The 24,944-nt window shown below is 37.9% G+C and overlaps 1 protein-coding gene across 8 annotated transcripts in view; it reads right to left on the bottom strand.

Moving 5' to 3' along the window:
- Nucleotides 1-18,285, bottom strand: part of DLGAP1 (DLG associated protein 1) — a 410,173-nt gene extending 391,888 nt beyond the window's left edge. For 6 of the 8 annotated variants that reach the window (XM_072034762.1, XM_027452003.3, XM_013094643.5 and 3 more), the window contains exon 1: nucleotides 17,988-18,284. The gene's annotated coding sequence lies outside the window, so the exon portion shown is untranslated. Of the gene's footprint in view, nucleotides 1-17,987 lie in introns of all 8 variants that reach the window. The other 2 variants (XM_038174624.2, XM_021268892.4) reach the window with 1 other exon arrangement.
- Nucleotides 18,286-24,944: the final 6,659 nt, after the last annotated feature.

Here is a 24,944-nt window from a genome sequence, read left to right as displayed (position 1 = left end):
CATTAATTGCTGAAGCATAAAATCCATTTATTCTCAGCAAGAGTGTAGTTTAATCCTCTATAAATCAGTTCATAACCAAATACTGTTAAAATATCAGCTTATTAATGCAACATTTTTAACATCAAGGAAAACAAAGCTAACTGATTTCCCTCTGTTGCAATGATGAGATATTGCCACACCCACAGATAATAGAAATAGACAAATTAAGAGGTAACCTCTAAGCTCTGTAGAAAAAAGATTCTGTAGTAAGACACTTAAATAAATAACACATTACAATGATGTAATTAACCAGACAGGAACTGGTTCTTTGAAACATCTACTTCAGGGCTTTGAAACATCTATCAGGACTGTCTGGGCTGTCTGTTACAGAAGAAAAAAAACGCATATCCTCTCCCACACAACAAAAAATAGAAATCCAGATAAAGCCTAAACCAAAAGATGTAATTCAGTCCTCTCTCTGTGGGACAGCAATACCTCCTGGACTGTCAGCTGAATAGCTAGCTGCTCAGTATCCTCTAAGATGCAGTACTAATATGGCATAAAGATGTGAGCATTTAAAATATAGGTATGCACAAATAATTTCCCACACACAATATACAACCATATTTGCCTTAGAATGTGGGAAATATTAGCTCATCTCAGACATTAAAATACAAAACTGTATGGTGTCACCATTATAATAGTTTTTTAATTGTGAATATGACTTGAGGAATATGGTGATACTGAGAATTAATAACATTTTTATAGTGCAGATGGGAAGAAAACAGTTTATTATTAGCAACAGAATGAACTGCAATCTCTATCAAGAGGCCTCTAAAACATGAGCAACATACATGGCTTTTGTACAGATAATTTTAATGGAAAAATATAAAACAATGAGAATATACATTCAATTTTGGTGAAAAAAAAATCTGTATATCATTACTCACTCTTTATATAGAAGCTGAGGTTATATTACATTTGATTTCATTCCATTAAGGAGCAAAGATCTGATCAAATCAAGTGAATGAATGTTTCTGTCCAAATTCCAATGGTTAAAGGAAAAGGGAAACTTTAAAATCTTTCTTTAAAGCCATTTCAAGAAGATTACAAATGCATATATAGAGATAAAAATGATAAAAATTAACGAAATATTACAAAATAAGCTTTAAGATGGAAAAATTGAGGAAATCTATCAGGACATGAAGCTACTACTAGCTACAGACCTAAGAAAGCATTACTTACAAAGAACTACAGTTCTAGTAGGAATTAAAACAAAAAGATAATCCTTCTGCATCAAAAGTTAAAAACTGGAAGCTGGAATATCGTCCAATGATTAATGCATTCACTGCAGTCAAGTCTGGCATAAACTGCAGAACCTGGAAGCAGGTAATTTGCTTCTTTACCATTTTAGGCACTATTACAGCCTCCTCAATCCAATTCCGCTAGGAAATGGTAGTATTTAGTAACATTTATTGTGTCTCTCTTCAAGCGGAAATCCATCCACTGAATCCTCTCTTGAATTACAAACATTTCCATCATAAGGTCTGTTTACTCTTAACAGTACAGGAAGTAACTAGTGCAGTTTTCTTCCAGTATCTCACAGAGTAAATGTTGTATATATGTTTAAAGTAAAATTTCCTCTGATGCTGGGAATACCTGTTTGAATATGCGTTTCAGCACAGTTGATTTCTTAGGTCGTCTTTGTCTTTCTGATTAAGAGTCCTTTTTGGAGCAATTATGTGATCTTTTCCCAGAACGATCTTAATTGCTTTTCTGTTAGGATCTAAGTCTCTTGGCTCACTGCCGTAGAAAGTTCTTGTACAAAAATCCTGGTAACTCCTGTTAACAATAACGTGAGGAGTTTTGCCCTTCCTTGCCATGTTCCTCCTTCTGCCGTATCTGTCAAAGTACTTTCTCAGTAGTATTTGCTGGTTCCCATTTCCTGTGCATAGTGAGCACCATCTACATCTGAGTTAGACTGTGGTGGAGAGCAGCTCCACAGGAGTGGCACTGATTCATGCCATCACATGAGACCCTACCAAGTTGCTCCTGGTAAACCAAACTCTCCTGACAACAGCAAACCCACCTTAAATGGCAGTTGCTCATAACTCTTCATTCCCAGCTACCATCATAGACAGCTCTGATCTGAGATCTGGTTTAATCTTTCATCCACAATTGTTCAAATCAGTAAATTGAAATAATCTGAGTTACAAACAAACTGTGAAAAATATCTGAGCTATTCAGACAGTTCTTGAAAGTTTTCAGAACAGCCAGTAAGACACTTCTGGAAAAAAGAGTTAAAAAAAGTGATTTGCTTGTTAAATCCATAAAAATATTTCACTGAAAAAAATACCACTCCCATTCTTAAACATAAAACAGCAGGGTTGTTTTGGCTTAAAAACTTGGAAAAATATAAGAAGGTAGCCTTTGGAAATTGCTGTTTCCATGTCACCCAACAGCAGTAATGTTAGAAATCTCTGTATGTTAGTTCCCAAGGTCATCCTCCCTGCCTTGGCATCAACCACTGTACATACCTCAGTTTGCAGGTGGGCAACAGCCCTTCTCTTATTGCTTATTGTTGTTCAATAAGACATAACTGCATGAATATTAAATATAAGATATAAAGACACTGTTTATAGCTTTATGGAAGAGTGGAAGAGAAAGCAGAAGTAGTGTTCAGCACAATACAAAAAGAAAAAAAAAAGAAAAAAGGGGGGCGTGGAGAAAGAAGCATAGTGCACACAGAAGGAACATGAGTCAAGATGAGGAGACAAAGTAGTCAGGCTAGGAGAGACAGATGAGACAGGGGCAGGAAGATATGCAGTCACTGAAGTATATTTCATTCCAGAACTTGGAGTGGAGCCCAGAAAACTCAAGTCTTAAAGCCCTCCTCTCTTGTCATCTAGTATTTACAAAGGCTAATTGCAAAGCTCTTCTCTCAGATTTGAACTTGGACCACAGAAAGAATAACACAGGCCAGTACAGCTACTTATCCATTTGCTATTACAACAGGTTGTTAGCTTTGCATTATAGTTCTTAACTTCTTTGCTTATCTATATGATACTAATAAACAGAAAAGGAATAATTTGTTTTACTGAAAAGCACAGTATTTAATACAGATAAAGCATTCCAGGATGAAAAGAGGTGGGAAAAACAAACAAACAAAACAAAACATTAATTTTAGTGCAGAATGGATTAAACATTCAAATACAGAAATTGATTTTGTACACACTGTAGCATGCACACACATAGTTGGCATGCATCCATTTTCCTTTCCAACAATGGGTAATTAACATATGGCCCACGTAAGCACATATGACAATATCAATTAGGTTTCTTTTCTTCATCTGTGTAAGAAAACTTCATTTTTGTTCCATGACACATGGTTTCAACCGTATGTAAAGGCTGTAATAATAAAATGGTCTTTTGAGCTAGTATGAGGAGGAAACAATACAAGGAAAAGTGAGGAGTCTGTCCACTCTTCCAGTATTCTGTGCAACTTGTAGTATGCAATCCTTACAACTTTTTTATCCTCCCTTTAATATGCCTCTTTTCCACAGACAACAGCAAGTTCCAGAATAGCTTTGAAAGGTGAAGACCATGAGGCAAGCACATGAGTTTACAGGCAAGCACTGTAAACTCTCAGGTTGCAAAACTAAGCTGAATGCAATAATCACCCTCAGAGAGATATATCAACTCTAGGATTCTGAGCACTAATTGCACATATCTCTACAACACCTATTATTTTCAGGAAATATTTTTAACCTCTAGAAGTCAAAAGATAGAAGTTTTCTCACTGTAATTCTATGAAGTTACTGTATTTCCCGATTTTTATTTATTGACCATTAGTAGATTGTGATTTTCCCCATGAACTATATTTCCCTGAATGGTAAAGTTATGCCCTGCAATTGCAATCTAGTGAATGTCAAAGCATACAACTCTGATGAATGTTAAACAAAGCAAGTGCGTTGACCTACAAAGGAGACGCATAGCAACGTTTAACAGATTTACAGAAAAAAATTATTTCTAAAATATTACAGCACATATGCGTAAGGCTAACCAGTGATGGGAATCAAAGTTGACAAAGGCATAAAAACATAAAATTTTGTCTGTGATCTTATTCTGCATGTGGCCAAAACTGACAGCCCATCAGCGAACAATTATCATGTACAACTAATGGAATATTAATAAAATATTCATTTCTCTAATTAGAAAAACTTGTCTTGAAAGGCAGTTTGACTTCTCACCTCTGGAACTGTAATTGACACAGAAACAACCTTGACAGTCTTAACTACTATAAATCCTTAGTAGGAGAAATAGTGTCTCAGTCTTTCATCATTTAGCCTATAACAGCCAGTGTTCACTCTGTGGGCAAAATTCCTGTCAGCTTAGCTGGTCTCATGTATTACTTCTCTGTTAAGTCCTAAAATTATGTCTAACATGAGCCAAAGGTAATATATAGGCCACATACAGGTTTCCTGGGTGGGGATTAACTTTTCCTTCGAAAGAAACCTGCAATATCTGGCTATAATATACAAAGTCAAATCTGAACTGGGATTTCAGTTATACATATACATGCACACACTTTTAAACCTGTGTTTAAAACTTTTAAAATTTAAACTTCCTCCCATTTAAAAGCATCATTTTTGCGCACATACTTGACACCATGACAAGAAAACCACAAGTACTAGCAAAATACAAAGGAGACCAGGTGTCAGTAAAAGGTCTGTCTTTCAAAGAAACTGTGTGAAGAAGAAAAGCATTAGTAGCAATTAGGTGGTAATATTTTGAACTGCCAATAATCCAACAGGTCTACAAAGAAAAGGAGGTGTGATCTTTGTACTTATGTATTGACACTGTCCAAATCCTACTTAATACACAGAATGTAATACACATTACATTCACAGTGTGAGTGAATGATTTCCATGAGTATTGAATCAGGGTCCTATGGATTGCTAAACCACAAGACATTTTTTAGCAATTCAAAATACAAAACTTTATATATACACTTTAAAGGTTCCACCAGACTATATTACACTGATGCCTTTTATATATATATATATACACATATACATATATATATATACATATATATATGTATATATCATATACATATATATATATACACACATATATATATATATAACAACAGCTACAAAAAAAAAACACCTTACTGAAAATGTTGAAATTTAAATCATAGGGTAGTATCTTATCAGAATCCCTTATGATTTGAAATCTTGTAGTACTGTTCGACCTTACAGGAAACTTTGAAAAGTTAATAATAAATTAAATTTAATAAATTAAATAAAAATAAATTAAATTTAAATTGTTGACAAAATATAATGGGCAATTAATTATAATTTAGTACTATGACATATTTAATCTCAATGGACTTAACCTATCAGATAATTACAGAATATAAAGAGTGTTATGGTTTGTTTAGCACTATCTTTGTTGTTTCAAACTATTTCATTTTCATTATTATTATTAGATGTGGTCTGAAATTATCGGAAAAGCTTATTTATCAACTCTGAAATGTGAAATTCATTTGGAATAGATATCATTTAAAGTTTTAAATATTTACTCTTAATATATGTCAATGTAAATATTTTTATTTTTGTCCTTTGTTATACAGTTTCATTATTAATGTAATAAAATTAATTTGAACTAAGTGTTCATTCATTAATAAGCTAGAAATCGCAGAAATGATTTGTATTACTTCAATTTAATGTGATCTTCTATTGTTCAGAACAATATATATTTTTTTTTTATTAAACAGACTCCCTTCAAATTCAATACCTTGACAAGAGTGTGATACAAGATAAATAGTGACTTTTTTTCCTTTACAACAAGAGGGTTGCCAATACTTTATTAGTTGCTGAGGAGAAAATAAATCTATCTCATCTAAATCTACTTACTATGGCCAGTATACAAATGATTTGCTGATTATGATAGTCATTACACAAGACACTTCTTCCAAACATTCTATTATTTCTTTATCCCAGTCTAAGGCTTTATGCCTTTATGCCATATGCATAACACAGTAAGGCACTAAAATTTAAATATTTACTTAATTGACTATCAAAGCTCTCAGAAGTAGTGAATTCAGCTTTTTTTTTTCCTCCCAGTTGTCATATACCTCACTATCCAAGTGATAAAAAAAAAAAGTTGGTTAAAATAAAATAGTACCATGTGAGGCAAAAATTTACAATTTCTAAATGCCAGAAGGAAAAAAACAAAACAAAACAAAACTAAAAACAACAACAACAAAGAAGGTAATTAGATAACAAACAGTTTTTCACTTTGCTGTATGTATTTACTCTTATACCTCCTTGAATCTAGCATTAAATCAAATCCATGCCTCTTTTCATCCCACTTATCTCCCTGTAAGCACACCAGTCACAATTCCGATAGATGCATTTTGCATCTACTGAGATAAATTCTACTGAAAATATATTTCTGCTTCCTGTTAATGCTATTGAGTTGGCAAACAAAAGGGAACAAGATCTGGTCTACTTTGATAAAATATACAGTTTTGAGTATTCCTTTATAGAGTATTATATTTGTTTTAATTCCCTATTTATTCATTAGGATAATGAATTTTATTTAAAGTAGTTATTAGATAAAGCATGACTAATTTCATCCTACTTTCAAAAAGTATTTGGCCCAGCAATAAATACAACAAAGTTAATCCTACTTCTTAAAATATCTCCACATAAACTTAAAAATGCTTATCAAAATAACAGCTAATATTATAATTGTTACACTTAATTTTCCATCACATACTGAAACTTAGCCCTACTGAGATTTCACTGAATTAATTTACTTTAGCTAGTACATTGTAAAGATAATAACGGAATCTATTAGGAAAGGACTACTTGATTCCATAAAGTTGTGAGCAACAATCCATGACTAAACTACAAATTTAAGGAGGGAAGCAAAATGATTTTTGCTGGTCTTTATTTAACTATTTTAAACAGATAAGATGTGCAGTGTACATACTGATCAATACATTTAAACAATTTGTTTGTAAATACTATGGCTAAATTTGTCTTCCAGAAAACACACAGCAGGAAGCTCACCTTAGAACAATTTATACTAAAGATGAACAAACATGAAAGCAATTGAATATTTAGGTTAAATGCAAGTTTCAACATCTAACAAAGGGAGGGCCCAATTTGGCTCCAGACAATAACAATGGATGGTTTGTCACTGAAATTCAATGAACTCTTCTCTTGCCAAATTAAACTTTGGCTGAAGATTGTTTAAAAAGTATATGCTCTGAAGAGTTTCTTTGTATGGATTTATGAAAATTAAGTAAACACGTTTTATTCTGTAAAGTTTTAAGTATTTCAGTATCATGTGAAGTATGCATTCAACTTTGAGTTACAACTTAGTACACAAATGTAAACCAATTTGCTTGTATCCACTAAAATAGAGTGAATCATATCCATGAAACCAAATTGCAGTAATAAATAACTGAACTCTGCTAGAGGTGGAAAAGGCTTTATCATATTATATTTTGTGGTACAGTCCTATCATTGTCAAATTTTATTTATTTATTCAGCCATACATCATGATATACTAAATAATGTATTGGTTATTTACAATCTGCACAGGGCACATATCTACACAGAGTAAACTATTTAAAAATACTATTTCCTTTACCATTGCCAAAGTGCTGTTTAGTAAAATTGAAAATATGAGTTCAGTTAACTGTGCTACTGGTATCCAGAAATTCTGAACAATCACTGACTACACAGAAAAACTGTGCAATAACATACTCACCAAGAAGCACACTAGGCAGGTCTACTACATGCACGGAACTAAGTTGAGTGTGCACTGTAGATCTGACAGGGGGGTTGTGGAATTCTACTGCTTATTTGAGTTAGCAGGTCTATAAATTCTTTTTCTTGGGATAATCCAATGGACATAAACAGTTCAGAACAATTCTGAATTCCTCCTCAAGTTCCTCACTGATCCACCAGGAAGAAAACAAAACAAAACACCTTAAACTGACTTGTCTCTGAATAGCTAGTCTCAGCTTCTCTTCAGCCTTTTCCACAATACACTGAGTTCCAGAAGAGCAGGGAAGACACCAATGTCAAAAATAAGGGAGTTTAAAAAGGAACTCACTTTTATCCTCCCTGTGGTTGAGGAATAAAACCCCTCACAAAAGATCAAATATAAATTCAAAGCATATGTAAGCCTGTAGAGGTAGTCCACATTTATCATGCCACCATGAACTAGATATGGAAGATGAGTATTGCAACAGTTTACTGTTGTTGGTATATATCTTAAGGCAAGATATATACCAACAAATATAGCTGAAATAATTTAGATTCTATAATAGCACAAGATTAACATGTACCCACAACATTGGAATCAACATTCAATTTTGCCTTCAATTTTGAATGTAAGAAATTAAAACCAAAACAAACCACTCAAAACCAGAACAATATTTCTTTCAGCAATTGTTCAAATGAATGTCTAGGTCAGCTGCAGGGACTCTGTATACTGTGGTCCTGTAAGGCAAGAGAAACTAGAAACTAAACTAGGTCTGGTGGATCAAATATTTAATTGCTTGTCATGTAGTTAACTAATGTATTATGCCAATTTTTTATAAAAACAAATTTTAGAAGATGCCACATTTGAACCAAGTGAAAATCCATGACCAGTTTATTAGTTGCTATCTTTAACCTTGCATAAAATGAAATGAAATTCCAGGCTTTCCTGTAATAACCTTCATTTAAACCTCTGCTTCTGGCATCAGGGACCTATCTCACACAGATCATGGGAAGCTGCACGCATAACATTTGCAGGATTTGTTCTAGCTACTGTATTTAACACCAAAATTAACACAACAGCATCATAGAATAACAGTATTGGACCATTTAACAAATCAGATTTGCAGTTGTGGGCTTTCCTACATATTAGTTTGATGTGCTTCTGCTCTTAGAGAGGGTATAAGAAAGAAATCTAAAAAGAGAAAGTGCCAGATTCTGCATCAGAGATGGCACAACCCTGACTGTATGAACACACAGGGGGACAAGAAGCTGGATAGCAGCCCTAAAGAAAGGGAGTTGGGGGTTCTGGTTGTCAACAACTTGAATATGAGCCAACAGCGTGCCCTGACAGCCAAAAAGACCAACACTACACTGGGGTGCATCAAGCACAGTGTTGCTAGCTTGTCAAATGAAGGGATTGTCCCATTCTGCTCTGGAGCGGCCTCACCTCACATGCTGCGTGCAGTTTTGGTTGCCACAATGTAAGAAGAGCATAAAACTATTAGTGTGTCCAAAGGAGGGCTAAGAAAATGGTGAAGGGTCTGGAGGACAAGATGTACATGAAGCAACTGAAGTCCCTTGGTTTGTTCAGCCCAGAGCAGAAGAGACTGAGGCAACTGCTTTATGGCAACCTACAGCCTACCTGAGGGGAGCAGAGGGGCAGGCGCTGAGCTCTGCTCTCTGGGGACAGCAACAGGACCCAAGGGAATGGCATGGAGCTGGGACAGGGGAGGGTCAGTCTGGGGGTTAGGGAAAGGTTCTTCACTGAGAGAGCAGTTGGGCACTGGGAGAGGCTTCCCAGGGCAGAGATCACAGCACTGAGCCTGCCAGAATTCATTAAGTGTTTGGATAATGTTCTCAGACATGACTTTTGGGTAGTCCTGTGTGGAGCTGGGCTTGGGCTCACTGATCCTTGCAAGTTCCTCCCAGCTAAGGAAAGGGAAGGTTCACATGGATGTTAGGAAAACATTCTTCGTGTAGAGTCACAACACTCTGCCAGAATTCAAAAGGTATTTGGAAGACACTGTCAGACATATGGTCTGATTTTTATGTACCCCTGTGTGGATTCAGAAGATGGACTCAATGATCCTTGTGGGATATCCTGTTATTCTATAAATCCTTGGGAAAACGGTGTAATAAGTTTTGGTCCTGAAGCATTTCATGTAGGGAACTATGGATTAGTTGAACAGCAAAAAGCAAGTTTAGCTGTTTCTTCTCTGCCAGAAACCTGATTATAATGGCACAGAAGTCCCCAGTTTTCTTCTCATTGTGCACAAAAGTTGTCTTTCTAATTCCAAAATAAACTGAACTACCAAGGTGAATCTGTCTTTCTCTCACCGTGCTCTATTGCATGTTGTCATGAAGGCACCAGAAATTTGGAATAAAGAAACACAATGTAATTAATTTCTTTCAGGTCCCATAGAAATGCTATGATTTTCATTTAATCCCTAAGTAAATATTTTAGAAGGGCTCCACAAGCATAACATACAGAAGTGTTGGCACCACATTTAAGCATTTATCCTTATAAAATAAACTCTCTAATACAGCCTTGACCAATTGCTGCTCAACATTAAAAACACATACAGCTTTTTACAAGGCAAGCAACCTATTCCTGCCATTGATGTTTGAAATGCCAGTCAGTGTAAAGACCACAGGATCAGGTCAAAAACTCAACTATGTTCTCATATTTTGACTTGGTTTGTCAGAAATGTTCTCTGGAAGGTAATTTAACATGAGAGATTAATTATTTTGCAGCATGTAGCACTGATTTTAGAAGTACTTTACGTAATATCTGTTTTGCGAATGACCAAAGTACTAGAATACTGCAGAACTTTGTGTTGTGTTTTCTTTTCATGTACTTCTGATCTTGTTACTAACTGTGCAAGTTTTATTCACACAAATCTGTAGTAAGTGGGACTGGCATTTATTTATCACTGGTAGATTGAGACAAGGTAAGTATTAAGATATGTTTTGAAAAATGTGCAAATTATTCCTTCCCCCTGCTCTCCCTGGCCCCATCTGTCCTGGTCCTAGTTTCTAAAGATATCCTTTCTGCTGCAAATGTTCTATACTCAAAAACAGAATGCAATAACTTAACCATATGTATGGAACAGTCCTTTTCACTGAGCTCATCATATTATTTGTGATGTACAAGTGGTCTCACAGGCTTCCCACTGTTGGTTTTGCCCCTTGACTGAGTAATTATTAGTGTATTACACAGCAAACAAATGATCTTTTTCATGCATAAATACCTTTGTTCATATATAATTCAGCTGTACAACTCTGCAAAATACAGCATGAAGACTCCCAGTTGGCAAGTTTATATCATGCCTTAAGCATAGAAATGCAAAACACCATATATTCTACAAGTCAGACCACATATCATCATTGCACAGTAAGAAACACCACAGATTTATATGTTTGGAAAAAAAAAAAGGTGATTTTTTTGTATGTACAAATTAACTTGCACTTCTACCCAATGCGAAATAAACTGCTCTTCATCTACCATGCTGCTTCAATTCTGTAAATGGCATTACATGGGCATTGTTACAGATCTATAAATAATATTATCTCTGAAGTGTTTTTATGAACTAATAAAAAAAATGAAGTGGAAGAGGTAACCATAGTTTTCCTATAAGTAAGCTTGTAGTCTCCCAGGAATTAAAAACAGATACTGCTTTCTGAAATAAAAGAGCAAGATGGTTTGAACACCATTTAGTAGCAGAAGCCTTCCCCAAGATCAGTATCAGTACCTTAAAAAAAAAAAAAAAAGAGAGAGAACTTCATCTTTAGTTTGTAATTCCTCTTGAATCTACTTTGTTAAGTAGATATCTAATCCTTGAACACCTATTATAAAATAATTAGTTTTTTAAAAACAAAAACGTTTTTTCACTGAAGAGACAATTATTTCCAACCATTGTAACTTTTCTTCTCAAGCCTTTCATTTCACAAAGTGATATATATACAGCATTGTTTTCAAAGTATCACTGATCAACTGTTAGCACTATTTCACTGTTGATAGTAAGTGACCTATACAATGAACATATTTATTATGAATTCTATTAGCCAGTATGTCTAGGTATGTAGGATCATTTCCCTCAGAAAATCATTAGAATAGTCTCCCTAAGTATAACATGTTATGGCTGCAAAGTTCTTCCATGAACAGAATTAGCTTTCATTTTTAGAAGTAATTGTTTTAACATCATGATGCTTGCAATATTTCTACAAAGTAACAATAAATTGAGATGAATCCTCCTAATTCTACCTCTTTCATTCCTTGCTGGGTTGAATTTTTCCCATTTATTCTACTTTGCCATCCTAATGCTACTGAAAAGCTACATTTGGATGTTCATCAATAATATTTATAAAACTGTACATGAATTCAGGAATAAGTACATTTTTGCAAAGAAAAGATCTGTTAGAAGGAACACCTAGGTGAACGATCTGCTATGGTATTTTCTTGCAGAATGGGACTGTATAATAAGATTACTGAAGTTCAAAGAGCAGTCAAAAAGAAAAAAAAAATCACGCAGGTAAAACTGATGTAGAGCCATTGACAACTTGATTGGACTAAACCATGCCTGAATATTATGGCTGATGAACAGATAAGCAGAAGATGCAAAACTGAAGGTAAAAAGGAATCTCCTTTGATATCCTTATGAAACATTTGCACCAATGCAGTTCTAGCACCTTGAAAATGAGGTACTACATTCTCCTACAAACCATTAAGCCAAGTTCACACTATGTGAATGGTACACTGCAAGTACTCTGAAATTCTTTCAGCTGTGGAACAGAAAGAAGATGAAGATTCTTGTGTACTGTGGGCATCTCTGAGACACTGCATGTCCCTGGAGCATACTGACTTTCAATACTTCTACGGGAGAAAGGAGCTGTCGCATTGTCACGCATAGAAAAATACTGGTGAGACGACTACGAACATGCAGAGACTTGGATTTCATCTTCACTTATCTTTACTTTCTTGCTGATGACAGGAGAAAAACAAACAAACAAACAAAAACAAACAAACAAACAGCAGAACAGTAGCAAGAGTAATTCCTAACGCTGACTTTCAATATGGGATATTGAAATTACAATGATGAAGGTGAGGCTAGTAGTCCATAGGAGTGGAACACAATATGCTTCTACAAGCAGGGTTTGCATCACACTCAAACTTGCTGGAAAACTCCCACTTCCTCTTATTAAAATAAATAAATAAATAAATAAATAAATCAGCTATTACTATCCTATCACGATGTGCATTGAAAACAGCTATCTTCAGTTTCTATTTATGCCTGGAGCACGAAATGAACATTCAAGCACAATTCTTACACGATTTTTTGTGGGATCCTCACATCATCTATGCCTGCTGCAGAAGAATGGAAAATTCAAGGAATCTTTGACTGGATCCAACAAAGACACTACCTCAACACATTAAGAAGCTGAAACCTTTAAGCTGTTACAAATCAAACAAGCTATTGCAACCTACATTCAAAATTAGACCACAAAGCTTAAAAAAACACCATCAAGAACAAAACCAAACACCACCTTCTAGATCCAAGACATTGCCCTTAACAGTTGACATCTTTGGCTACGAATTTTATGAGTTGGCCATACACTTTTGCCATCCAAAACACAGCAACTCAAGATCAAAACTTGGATTCTAGCAATCTAGAACTGTACATTTCCTTCACACAGTTAGAATTCCATTTCTTAAGTTCTTAGTTTCTTTGGTATGAGAAATCAGATGATGAATGATCTCTTCAGCTAGTTACAGGTGATGGTAAAATTTTCAAAGGGAGGAAAGTGAATCTGATGAGGGTTAGTCATTAAAATGTTGCCAGGACAGGTACTGGACATTATGTGGAAAGGGAATGGAAGTTTCTCATATGCAAGAGTTAAAGGACAAGCTATACAGGCAGCTCTTAAAAAGAGGTTTTCATCTACTTGAAGACACTGAAAATATGCATAAGGACAGGTTTACATGTCAAGCTAGATTACAAAAGTACTAACTTTCATTATCATGGCTCCCGAGCAGATTTGCAAATGACATAGGCAATTCTTTCAGAAAGAGGGATACAGAAAGGTAGAAATACAGTATATGATTTCAAAGCACTATGAAGTGTTTCTATAGACAATCTGCCAGCAAGACAAGTTAAGAAGACTAAAGTCAGCATTAGCCTCTGTCTTCCAATTACAGTCACAAATGACATACTGCTCAGTGACAAATGATGTCTGCTATCTTATATTAAGATGGTTGCTCTAGCAGATGTTTTCAAATTATCCCAAGCTATGTCACAGGGAATGGCAAAAGAACTGCTGGTGTACCAGCAGCCTAAGGGAGCCATTAAAAAAGTCATTTGTTATCCTCTTATGAGACCTTAGCCAAAAAAAAATAAAAATACAGAAAGATACAGGAGAATAGAAATATGTTATATTCCTCTGTGAAAGTTTTAAATATCTGACTACAGAATCACCAGGAAAACAAAGCGTTCACTTCTTAGCTTGGACTGAGACACAGCCTATGCAGACTGTCCTTCAAGGAAAGAACACAGGGAAAAAATAATAAAAATAAAAACTAAACCAAATAACAAAACCACCCCACCCACAAAAAGAAAAATTACCCCAGAAAGCAGTGATCTGTATCATCGATCTGTGATGACAGAGTAAGGACAAAATAGATCTTTTTATCATGAATGTCTCTACACGGTAATCCTGGTATTATATACTGACTCACAAAATAAAGTTAATCCCTGGTGGGAAAGATACAGACAGCTTTTATTGATACAAAACCTCTGCAACACCAAGGAGAAACTCTCTCCAAAAAAGAACATAGACAAATAAAAGAGAGGGACAGAGAGAAAGGAAATGACAACCCTTCCTTCTGAAATGTACTTGGAAGTAAGGTTCTGTCAGATCTTACACACACAGCCAAAACAGGTCTTCAAGTCAAAACCATGATAGTGAAAACAATTTATTTCTTTAAATCCCATAGTCAAATTGTATAGGTACAGCAACTCTGAAATATGAAGCAAATATGGAGCATGTGAAGGGGGCAGGGGTGCGTGTGTGTGTGTGTGTGTGAGAGAGAGAGAGAGACTAGGGAGAGGCAGGGACTGTGCTCTTCCACTTCATTCTCAAGAGCTGCACTCTGGAAGCATGAGGCAACAGTAAAAGCACACACCAGCAGACAATGTAACCACAAAAAGGAAGGTGCCAATGAATGCTGCTATAAGTTAAGGAATGGGTAGGTGTCTAGTCTTGACCTATGGTGAGGGAGAAAAATCTCTCTCTTGTTACCATGGAGATCCCCTTTTCAGGTTTCTTTGGATGAGCTTCATGCACGAATGCAAAATTTGGAATAAGAGGAGAACAAGTATTAATTATGTGCCCCTGACAAAAATAGCCTTCTTAAATCTTGAGAGATAATACAGCAGAGGCTGTAAAAATTAAGTTTGGTTACAGAGATTAAGGGTTGAATAAACTACTTCATGTTCCAGAGCCTTGAGCTTCTTCTTAAAATGGCAATGCCCATCTGAGAGTGTTGCATCTGTCTACTACAATTTGGGTGAAAGCCTGAATTACTGGATGGTATGAGACAGGAGTAAAAAATGCAGCAAGAGGAAAAAATAAATAAATATGTGTGGAGTCTCCTTACTACTGCTTCTTGGTATGGAATCAACCCTATTTATTATACTAGGTCATTAATTATTCATACAGTTCTTTTTGTATTTCCAGATGGCAACATCACTGGCTAAGGCTACACTGAGATGCACCACCTTTACAGGGAGGACAGCATTTCAATATCTAACACAGATTACGTTGATATACTTGTGAGTGCTAATCTCATAAGAAATAGACCAGAATGAGCACCAAATTAAGGATATATAGTCAACATGGGCCACTCTGGTGAGAAAGACAACTTAAATTCAGGCAGATATATATGAAAGAACATTATTTTATCATGTATTTTGAAAATACTTGATTATTTCCCTAATTAACAACATATTTCATATGCTTTCATTAGCTTACACTATCTACTTTCAATAGCTCTGAAATGCACAATATCAGACAGACCAGTAAGCTATACAGAAGAAAATCAAGAACTGTGTTGTTGCCATTAAAATAAATGACTCTTCCTATAATTATTAACAGTGAATTTATCTCAGAATACTGTTTGGACTTTTGGACCTGTTGGGATCCTTTGAATTGGTGGACACTGATCAAATGCACCTCTTCTAAGTGAGGGGATATACCTGAAGTGCACACACTGGACCCACACACCACTGCAAGTTAGTGTTGCCTTTTTAAAGGTGTTTTAACATTGGAATACACTCCAACATAACCAGCTGAGCATACACCATGCCCACAAGCACACCTACCTTTTATTTATAAGTATGCTAAGAGCTTACACATTTTTAAACTAGCTTCACATGTTGTCAGCGACGTTTCTCACCGTTTTTGCTTCTATTACTATTTTTTTCCCCTTCTTTCTGTCTTTAACATTACATTTACACATCTCTGACAGGTGTAGAAAACAACATGAATGAAACGGGACTACCTGAAATCAATCGTGTAAAACCGAAGTACACCCCTTTAAACACTAAACTGCTCCATACATTTTCTCCGAGATCACATAAAAGCATCAGCCTGGTTTACAAAAGAGCAAACCACAGCAGTTGCCTTGCTGGCATCCTGAGCCGGGTTTAATGACAACAAAAAGCCATAATTACATAACAGACCTTGCTAAACGCCCAGTTTCCGCGATGGAGCGGAGGGGATCGGGGCGGTGTGTGTGTATCCCAGTGAGTGTCCCTGTCCCTGTCCCTGTCCCTCCACCCGCTCCTCTCGGCGCGCTGGGGGCGATGCGCACCGGTGCGGCGGGGGACCCGCGGCTCCCGCGGGAGCGCTTTAACCCCCCTCGGGAGGCTGCCGATGCAGTCACCGCCTCTCTTGGCCGCTAAACGCCTACACCTGCGCCGCTCCGGCCTCCCCGGCTTCTCTCCTCGGCACCTCTCCGTTATCCCGGCCTCCTCGGGCCAGGAAGGGGGGCTGCGCTCGAAGCACACACCGGGCTGCCCGGCGCTTCGGGAGCCCTCGCTGAGGGATGGGCAGCGGCTGGGGAGGGCCGCGGTGAGCCCGACCTTCCTCCTCCCTGCCATCCTCCCGGAGGTGGCCGGGCTCCGCTTCCCGAGCACTCCACGCCGCCTGCATCCCTTGCCTTTTCTTCCCTTCTCTTCTCTTCCCTTCCCATCCCTCCTGGCCCGGGGAATCCCCGGGAAATGGAAGTACGCCTTGTCACCCACCCACTACGGCCCGGCCGGGCGGCTGCTGCCCGGCTCGGGGTAAACCCCGCGGTTCTCTCCTTGGGGATGCACCGCGCAGCACCGCCTCTCGGCTTTGCTAGGAGGGAGAAAAAAAAAATAAAGGGGGGGGAGGCAAAAATTCACCGTGCTTATCTTTTACTGCCGAGGAGAGACACGGGACAAACTCGGCCGGAACAACAGGCGACAACTAGTTGTGGAGCCCGCCCGGTGCCCGTGGGGCGGTGGGGTACAGAGCACGCACCCAGGGGAGCGGGGGCTGCCCCTGCCCCTGCCCCTGCCCCCGCCTCGCTCGCTCGCTCGCTCCCCAGGGAAGGGGGCGCCCCCCTGGGCAGGGAAGGGAGGATCGCCCTCCTCGGCGCTATCCCTGGTGGCTGCCAAAATACCCGCGGAGAAGGGGGGGGGCGGGATAAAAACCCCGCAACGCAAGGCCAGCTAGAAATTATTCAGTTGAATGATGCAGCAAACCGGGGGGGGGGGTGTCGATGTGAGGCTGGTCCTCCCGTTGCCACTCTCCAGCCCTGATTAATAATGCACGGCTTCCCTGCCGAAGCGAAAAGACCTCTTCCGCGCTCAAGGCAATTAATAGCACCCTTCATCCCGCGAAACCTTCGCTAAGCACTCCCACACGCTCCCAGTCTGAGGTGGCAGGAGCACAATAGCGGCAACCTCTGCCTCACAGACCGGGGGGGGCTGGGGAAGCGACACCTCTCGCAGCCGGCCCGATCCCCCAAGAAGAGAGTCCCGGGGAGCCGCGGGGAGCGGCGGCAGCGGCAGCCGCCGGCGCGGCAGGAGGGCAGGCTGCCTGCCTGGCGAGCGGAGGGCGTACCGCGCCGCACGCTGCCAAAACACGATCACCCGTCGGTATTGTCAGCAAACAGCACACACAAGCATTTACCTTTTTATGCCCGCCGTCCGTCAGTCAAGCATTTGAGGGAAAGGAGGAGAAAGCAAAGGAAAGGAGAAGAAAGAGACAGAGAGAGAGACAGGCGGCTGCTAATCCCCGTGTAGGAAGACTTCCAGCAGCAGCAGCAGCAGCAGCAGCAGCGTGTGTGTGTGCGTATGCGTGCGTGCCCGGAGTGGAAGCACAGCCCTCCTGGCGATGCACCGGCTCTTGCACCGAAGTGCTGTCATGTGCGTGTCTCGGTGTGTGTACCCATGGAGAAAAAAAAAAAAAAAAAAAAAAAAAAAAAAAAAAAAGAGAGACGGGGGAGACTAGTCAGCCACACACCCGGCTGTGCACGGCTCGAGGGGGAAGAGGAGGAGGAGCCCAGCGCTCCCCAGCCCAACCACCGGAGGAGCCGCTCGCTACTACCGGCGGCCGGGCACCGCAAGCTGCCCCGCTACTCCGCAGCCCCGGTCCCTCTCGCCCGCCTTCCCCTCCCAGTGCCAAGGACTCGCCTTCAGAAAAGACTCCTCCGGGGCCTTTGTCCCCCGGGGACTCCGCTGCACCCCGGGCAGACCGAGCCAAGGGTGATCAGCTGAAGAGAAAAAAAAAAAAAAATCCACGTTTCTAAAATAAATAAATAAATAACGCTGGCCGGCGAGCGCCCCCAGGCCACGGCGACTCGCCCGCGCCGCTCCGCAGCCGCTCGGCCTCCGCTGTGGAGGGGGCTGCAGCGTCTCTCCGGGGACAGGCCAGCGCCGTGCTCGCCGAGCCGTGCCGCGCCGTGCCGCCCGGGGCCGCCCTGCCGCCCGGGAGGGGAGGGCGCCGCACGAAGCGTCTCGACCCTCCGAGAGCGGGGCTCGGGAGTCAAGGGACGCGGGGCTGCCCCAGAAGCCGCTGGTAGAGGAATGACAGTGGGACCCCCGGAGCGTGCGGGTCGTGGTGGCAGTGAAATCTCTTGTAGTTTCTCTGTGGGAGTGATCAGTGGCACGGGTGTGGGGCAGGAGGGCGCAAGGGGTGGCAGGAAGGCATGAGCATTGGTGAGAAGCTCTGCGTGAGTTGCCTTTGATTATATTTTTCAGTTTACGACACTGGAAAGCGAGAAGTGCAAAATTCACAGAAATATACATGCATATATGTTGTCACATATGTTGTTACAGAAATATACATACATATATATTTCGATGTACAGTTCATGAAAGAGCAAATTCTTATAGGCATTCATGTAAGGTCAATAGTTGGTTATGCTAGCAATTTTCAAAGTGTGATTTCATAAAGCCCCAGACCAGGAAAAGTCTGTGAGAAATATCCTTGCTATTTCATTCTTTGTACAAAAGTTGTAATATGTGTGTGCTAAAAGTTAGTAGAAATAGGGTTATTTTAAGACCTAAATGACAGGGAGGAAAAGTTTTGTTGGGGATATCATTTATAATGTTATACTCACTTCTGTTTCTTTGCAGTGAGTGATGTAGATCTAATGTCTTGGAGGCACAGAAAGGAGTAAGAGATGTTGACATTTTAATTACAAATGTAAATCCTATCTAGTCTAGGAAATTCTGATGGCTGATAATTATGTTAATTAGCAAGCAACCAACAGACAGAGTGGAAAAAAAAAAAGATCAATCTATTAATAATTATATATATATTTTTTGATATAGATATAATAGGTGGTGTAAAAAGAAAACAATTAGAAAGATTGGACATCTTACTAAGACTTATCTGTTCACAATAAAATATTTTGAGACTTCCCACAAGTCCTGCAATAAAATAAAAAAGACGAAATTTGTTGTTACTAAAGTTGTATAAATCAAGTCAGTATTACATAGCTAATAAATTGTAGACCAAAGCTTTTATCTTTTTTTTCTTCTTCTTTTATTTTTAAAAATAAAAAATAAAAATAAAAAAAATAAAAGATACACATGATCTTTTGATTCTTTAACTGAAACACAGATGCTGAATCTGAGCTAACTCAGGCAAATAAGTTAAATAGCGAAAATTTCATTTTTTTTGATTGATGTTTGTACATACAACAGTACCCTGTACACTAGATTAATTCATGTATTAGAATAAATTTTCTTACTTGTCATCATGATAAGTATTTTCAAACTATCTTCAAATCCAGCATAATCTGTTGTTTAAAATATGAAGATGTGTATACCTCATAGTAGAATTTATGCATTTTTTCTCTGTATTTATGTGAAGATTTAGCTTGTCCGCCATAGGCTTATGAAGTCATAAGGAAGATTTAGTCATGTTATATGTGATAGTTCTACATAAATATTTATACTTAATATGTTGATTACGTTAGTAGAACTAGATAGTAGATGAAAACATATAACATTTTGGGGCTTCATGCAAACTTTTAGCAAATGATGTAGACAAAATTTCTTTTGAAATTTGAAGTTAGAAGGAAACAGTAGGCATTTATGCATGAGGCCATCAGAATTCAAAATACAGGCTGGTATGGAAATTTTCTTCCTTTTTGCTTGCACTCCTTATACTGAATCTAGACCATTTAGTCAGTTTTCTGGATGATCCTTGTTTACCTGACTTTAGTCCAGGTCAACAGGGTGGAAAAGGGAAGTCTTGTTATAAATTATCTTCTGAACTGATCTAGAGGAATCTGAATCTTGGAGGAGTAAAAAATTGGAGTTGTATTTCATAATGATGTAGATGGTCTTTGTGGGCTGCTTGTCCTTTTAACATTAGGAATAGCACTTCTCTATACTAGTCGTTATAGTACTCATGGGTGTCTTCAAAGATATGCAGCTTGGAGGGGGAGATTTCTAGGATGAGAGTAAAGATTCTTCACAGGGCTGTGTGAAAGATGGCACACACAAAGAAAACTGAGAACAGCCTGTGAAGCAGAGGGTTTCAGTACAGACAATAAACAAATGTAGGTGAACAAGAAACAAATGAATAAAGCAAAGCCTAGAAGAAAAATGTTTGGAAACAGTTTTCAGATCAGAGAAATAGGAATCATAAAGGGCCTGGGTAGCTGAGATAGTTCAGTATTAATATCTTCAACCATCTGTAGTGTATCTTTCAGTAACCCAAAATGCAAATGTCCTTATTATGTATTACACTCATGCTTTCAGGATCTCTTTATTCCTGAAGGAAATTCTGTTTGCTTTGACGGATTTTGAAAGTGGTCATCTTATGGACTGTTATTACTAGATAATTAAACTAGATGTATGCTCACATGATCTTCTTCAAAATGATGATATTTACCATGTTACAAAATTTGGGAGTTTGAAAATAGATTAGTTTTTGTGCATCGCTGCCCTCTACTGGAGAGAAGGTCAGAACCACTCGATTAACTAGCTTTTACTAAGCCTCAAAGCCTCTGGCTTTTTGGTATTCCTCGTTTGTTGTTGAATTATCTTTTTATGACTGAGTCTTACAGGTGTGAAGTTGTGGATGATCAGCATCCATAAGATTTCTCTTTTCTTTGTGAGTTCAAATAATTGATCATACAATTTGCCATCTGCAGTTTGTTGTCACAGAAATATGACACAAAATGATGACTAAGCAATGGTTAAGATTCTAAGATATGTGTCTTCTATTAACTTCCAAGGAAGAAGCATCTAAAGTCATCACAGAGGCTCCGAAAATCTTGAATGGTGCTGCTTTCTAAGTATTTGCCTGTAACTTCGCAGATAACCTCATCACCTTTCACATCAATATCTAAATCCTTTGGTTCACTCTTCATTGCATTATAGAAAAAATTCCCTTCATCCCTCATCCTACTCTGACCTGTCATGCCTTCATACTTACCGTTCACTGTCAATATTAACATTTCCACAGTACCACATTTTTGTTCAATTTTAATTCTTGCAGACTGGGCATTAGCAGAGCAACTGGATCATGGAGATATAGCAGTGATATTATCTCTGTTCCCATGTCTCATTTCTTCCACCTACTGTCAAAACAACTCTTGCATGTCAAAAGCAATTTCTGTAGAAATACACAAAGTTTTCCTGCTGAGGAGGTATACAGATAGCCATGGCACAAGAAGAGCTGGGAAGGATGAGGCCTGCTCAGAGTGCACAGTAAAGAAAAGTTTCACTATCAAACTCAATATATATGTATATCTTCTACCTACACAATAGATATCAACAATATTTCTGTTCATTTTTAGCTTTGCCATACCTAGATCAGTTTTACAAAGCTCACGTGCATGTTTTCTCATTCCCTTCCCATATCAGCTGGTGTTTCAAGGCAAGAAGATGTTCTGAAGGTGGCTATAAGGGTATCTCCAACATGGGCAAAAGAATAGCTTTATCAGCTTCTGCCTCTAATCTGATTAATGGCAGAACCTGTTATCCTGAAACTCTGCTTTTCTCCTCTTTCTCTAAGTAACCTGGAGAAAACATCTGTCTAGAAAAAAATATTTAAAATGTTTTCAGTTTCTTGATATTATAGATATATTCTACTGAACAGACAATATCTGCCACAGTAAGGTTTTTTGCCCTATTTTATTGTGTTGTACTGAAAGTGGTGATATTCTAGGTAGATGAATTGTGTGGGTTGTCTCATTTAATGTTATCTAATTATTTGCTATAAAAACATTGTAACAAATTCCTAACCCTAGCCTAATAGATAATGGGAAACAATTAATAGAGCATGGAGCAAAGCAGCTGTTCCAAGTGAATGAATCCTAAATGACATGTGCCCTCCAAGGAAAATGTAAACAGGTAACAGTTCACCTTGTAGGACCACATTGATTACCACATGCTCACAGTAAAGGATGGATGATAAGAAGGCCTGGTGAGCCACCGGTTACTCATCCAGAAAATTTGGAAAAGAGTAGCAGCTAATCCAAATACACTGTCAGCTTAGCGTAACTGCTTCATATAGGGAAAAAAAAATCTTCAAGTTTAGCATTGGTTTGGGATTGATATATGTTGTTTTATGATTAATTAAAACAAATGCTTTTTTTAAAGAGATTATTCTTATGACCTTCAGGCTATCAAAGAAACATGTAATTCCACAAAATGTGGGACTTTCAAACTCTATCAGGAATTAAAGCAGATGTCTGGTGCATGAGGTCTTTGTTTTAGAAGATGTAAAATAGATTTGAGAACAACATATTCCTTCCCACCCCTCAAATCTTTATTCAATATTAGAAACAACCACCATATTGGTTCTCAGCCAATAGGATGTACTTTAGTGATATCAACAGAAATCTTGTTTTGAATAAACATGAAGAGAAGAGGAAAAATTCAAAAGAAGAATGAACTATTCAAATGAATAAGTCCATGAAATTCCCTCTGTAAAATGAGTATTTTTCCAGTTATTGAGGTACAGCAAAGCTCAGAGAATGGCAAAGTGCAAATTTGTTTGTAAACATCTGCATCAAAGAGGTGCATTCGATTTCCTGATTAAAGAGTACTATAATAACTTATGATATCACATTTTTAAAGTGATATAAAAAAGCATATATATAGTGATATAAAGCATATAAATGTAAGTGGAATGCAATACAACCATAGGAATATTTTTATTCCTTTTGACAGAATAGTGAAGAAACAGGGAAGGATTTATAAGAACCTCACATGAATGAGAAGACTAGTAATCATGTAGAAAATTGTCTCTCACTTAGGATTTAAGTGAAGTATTTTTAGATAAAATGATATATTTTATTACTACATTAATTCCTGAAAAGATAGCACAAATATCACAAAGCAATCAGCTAGCTGAAAATTACCATGACTAGTTTGTACAGAAACAGCTTTTCTCTACTGCGTGAGCTAGGCTTACTCTTTCCCTGCTACAGGTAACAGTGGGAGATGCTCTTTCTCTACTCAGACCAGCTGCACATCAAGCAGCCTGAAACAGTTAGCTGAGAACCAGACTGAGACTTGTGCTTCATTTTTCTAGTAATTCTATCAATTCAAATCTACTTGAATAATTAATAATTTAATCATACACATCATGAAGCATGATGAGAAAAATAAAACTTTTATTTAGCAGATGAAAAGTTGTTTACCAAGAGAAGTGGTAAACAACTGGCTTCTTATATTTTTGTTTTTGATTTCAGTAGTATGGTTATCATTTGGATCTTGCTAAGCCTGTGTAAATCACTAAAAGATTCTTAAAAGAAAGTCTTTCATACCACAGGCTTACTGAAGCAACAGTGTTCTTGAGAGCAGTCCAAAGAACATTCAGCAGGACTTTGTGATGTGGGAGCTCAACTCCCTTCCCATCCTTAAATGACTGGAAATAAACCAATGATAGATAGATTTGTCCAGATTTACTGTTGAGCAATAATTTTGCCATTTATATAGAAATGTGGGTAAGGAGATAGCGTTTTTGACTTCTTATTAAACCTATCACAGAGCAAGAAAGGAGGAATTATGCAGAAACTGAATTAAAGCAGAAAGAATGTCTTAAGTTTTAGAGATCAGATTGTTCATTCTTCTGAGTTTTTTTTTTTTTTTTTTTATTATTATTATAGGAAAAGAAGTCAACAATTTGGTCTGTTCATTGTTCTTCACTAATCTTTTATGTGATTTGTACTTGATATACAAGTAGCAAGCACTACACAACTGTCAACAAGCTCCATATTCAAGATTAAACCCAAATTTTTATAAAATGCTCAATTGCTTTCCACTTTGTGTCTGAAAGATATGCTTATTTCTCACATTAGGGTGTTTCTGGGGAGAGCTTTCTACAGAAACTTTTAACAGTAAGACTCCAGAAAGACCGATAATTAAGACTTCCATCAATACAGGTGTCAGTCAAACATAGGAAAGGAATTATTTTAAGGAACATTAAAGAGCTGATAACGTCAATGAAGATAGCATAGGTGGATATTTCAGAAGTGCTTCTTCTCCCATGGAACTAAACAGGAATTTTACAATGAAGGTAGCAGCAGAATAGGATTATAAAACATTTTATCAGATTGTAAGAAGTATTATTTCCTATTTTCCATCAGTAATCTGTAAAGTGCCACAAATTGACATA

Source organism: Anas platyrhynchos, chromosome 2, assembly GCF_047663525.1.
Source record: "Anas platyrhynchos isolate ZD024472 breed Pekin duck chromosome 2, IASCAAS_PekinDuck_T2T, whole genome shotgun sequence".
Taxonomy (NCBI): Eukaryota; Metazoa; Chordata; class Aves; order Anseriformes; family Anatidae; genus Anas; species Anas platyrhynchos.
The sequence above is the reverse complement of the archived record's forward strand: the minus strand, read 5'-3'. Positions and strand labels throughout refer to the sequence as shown.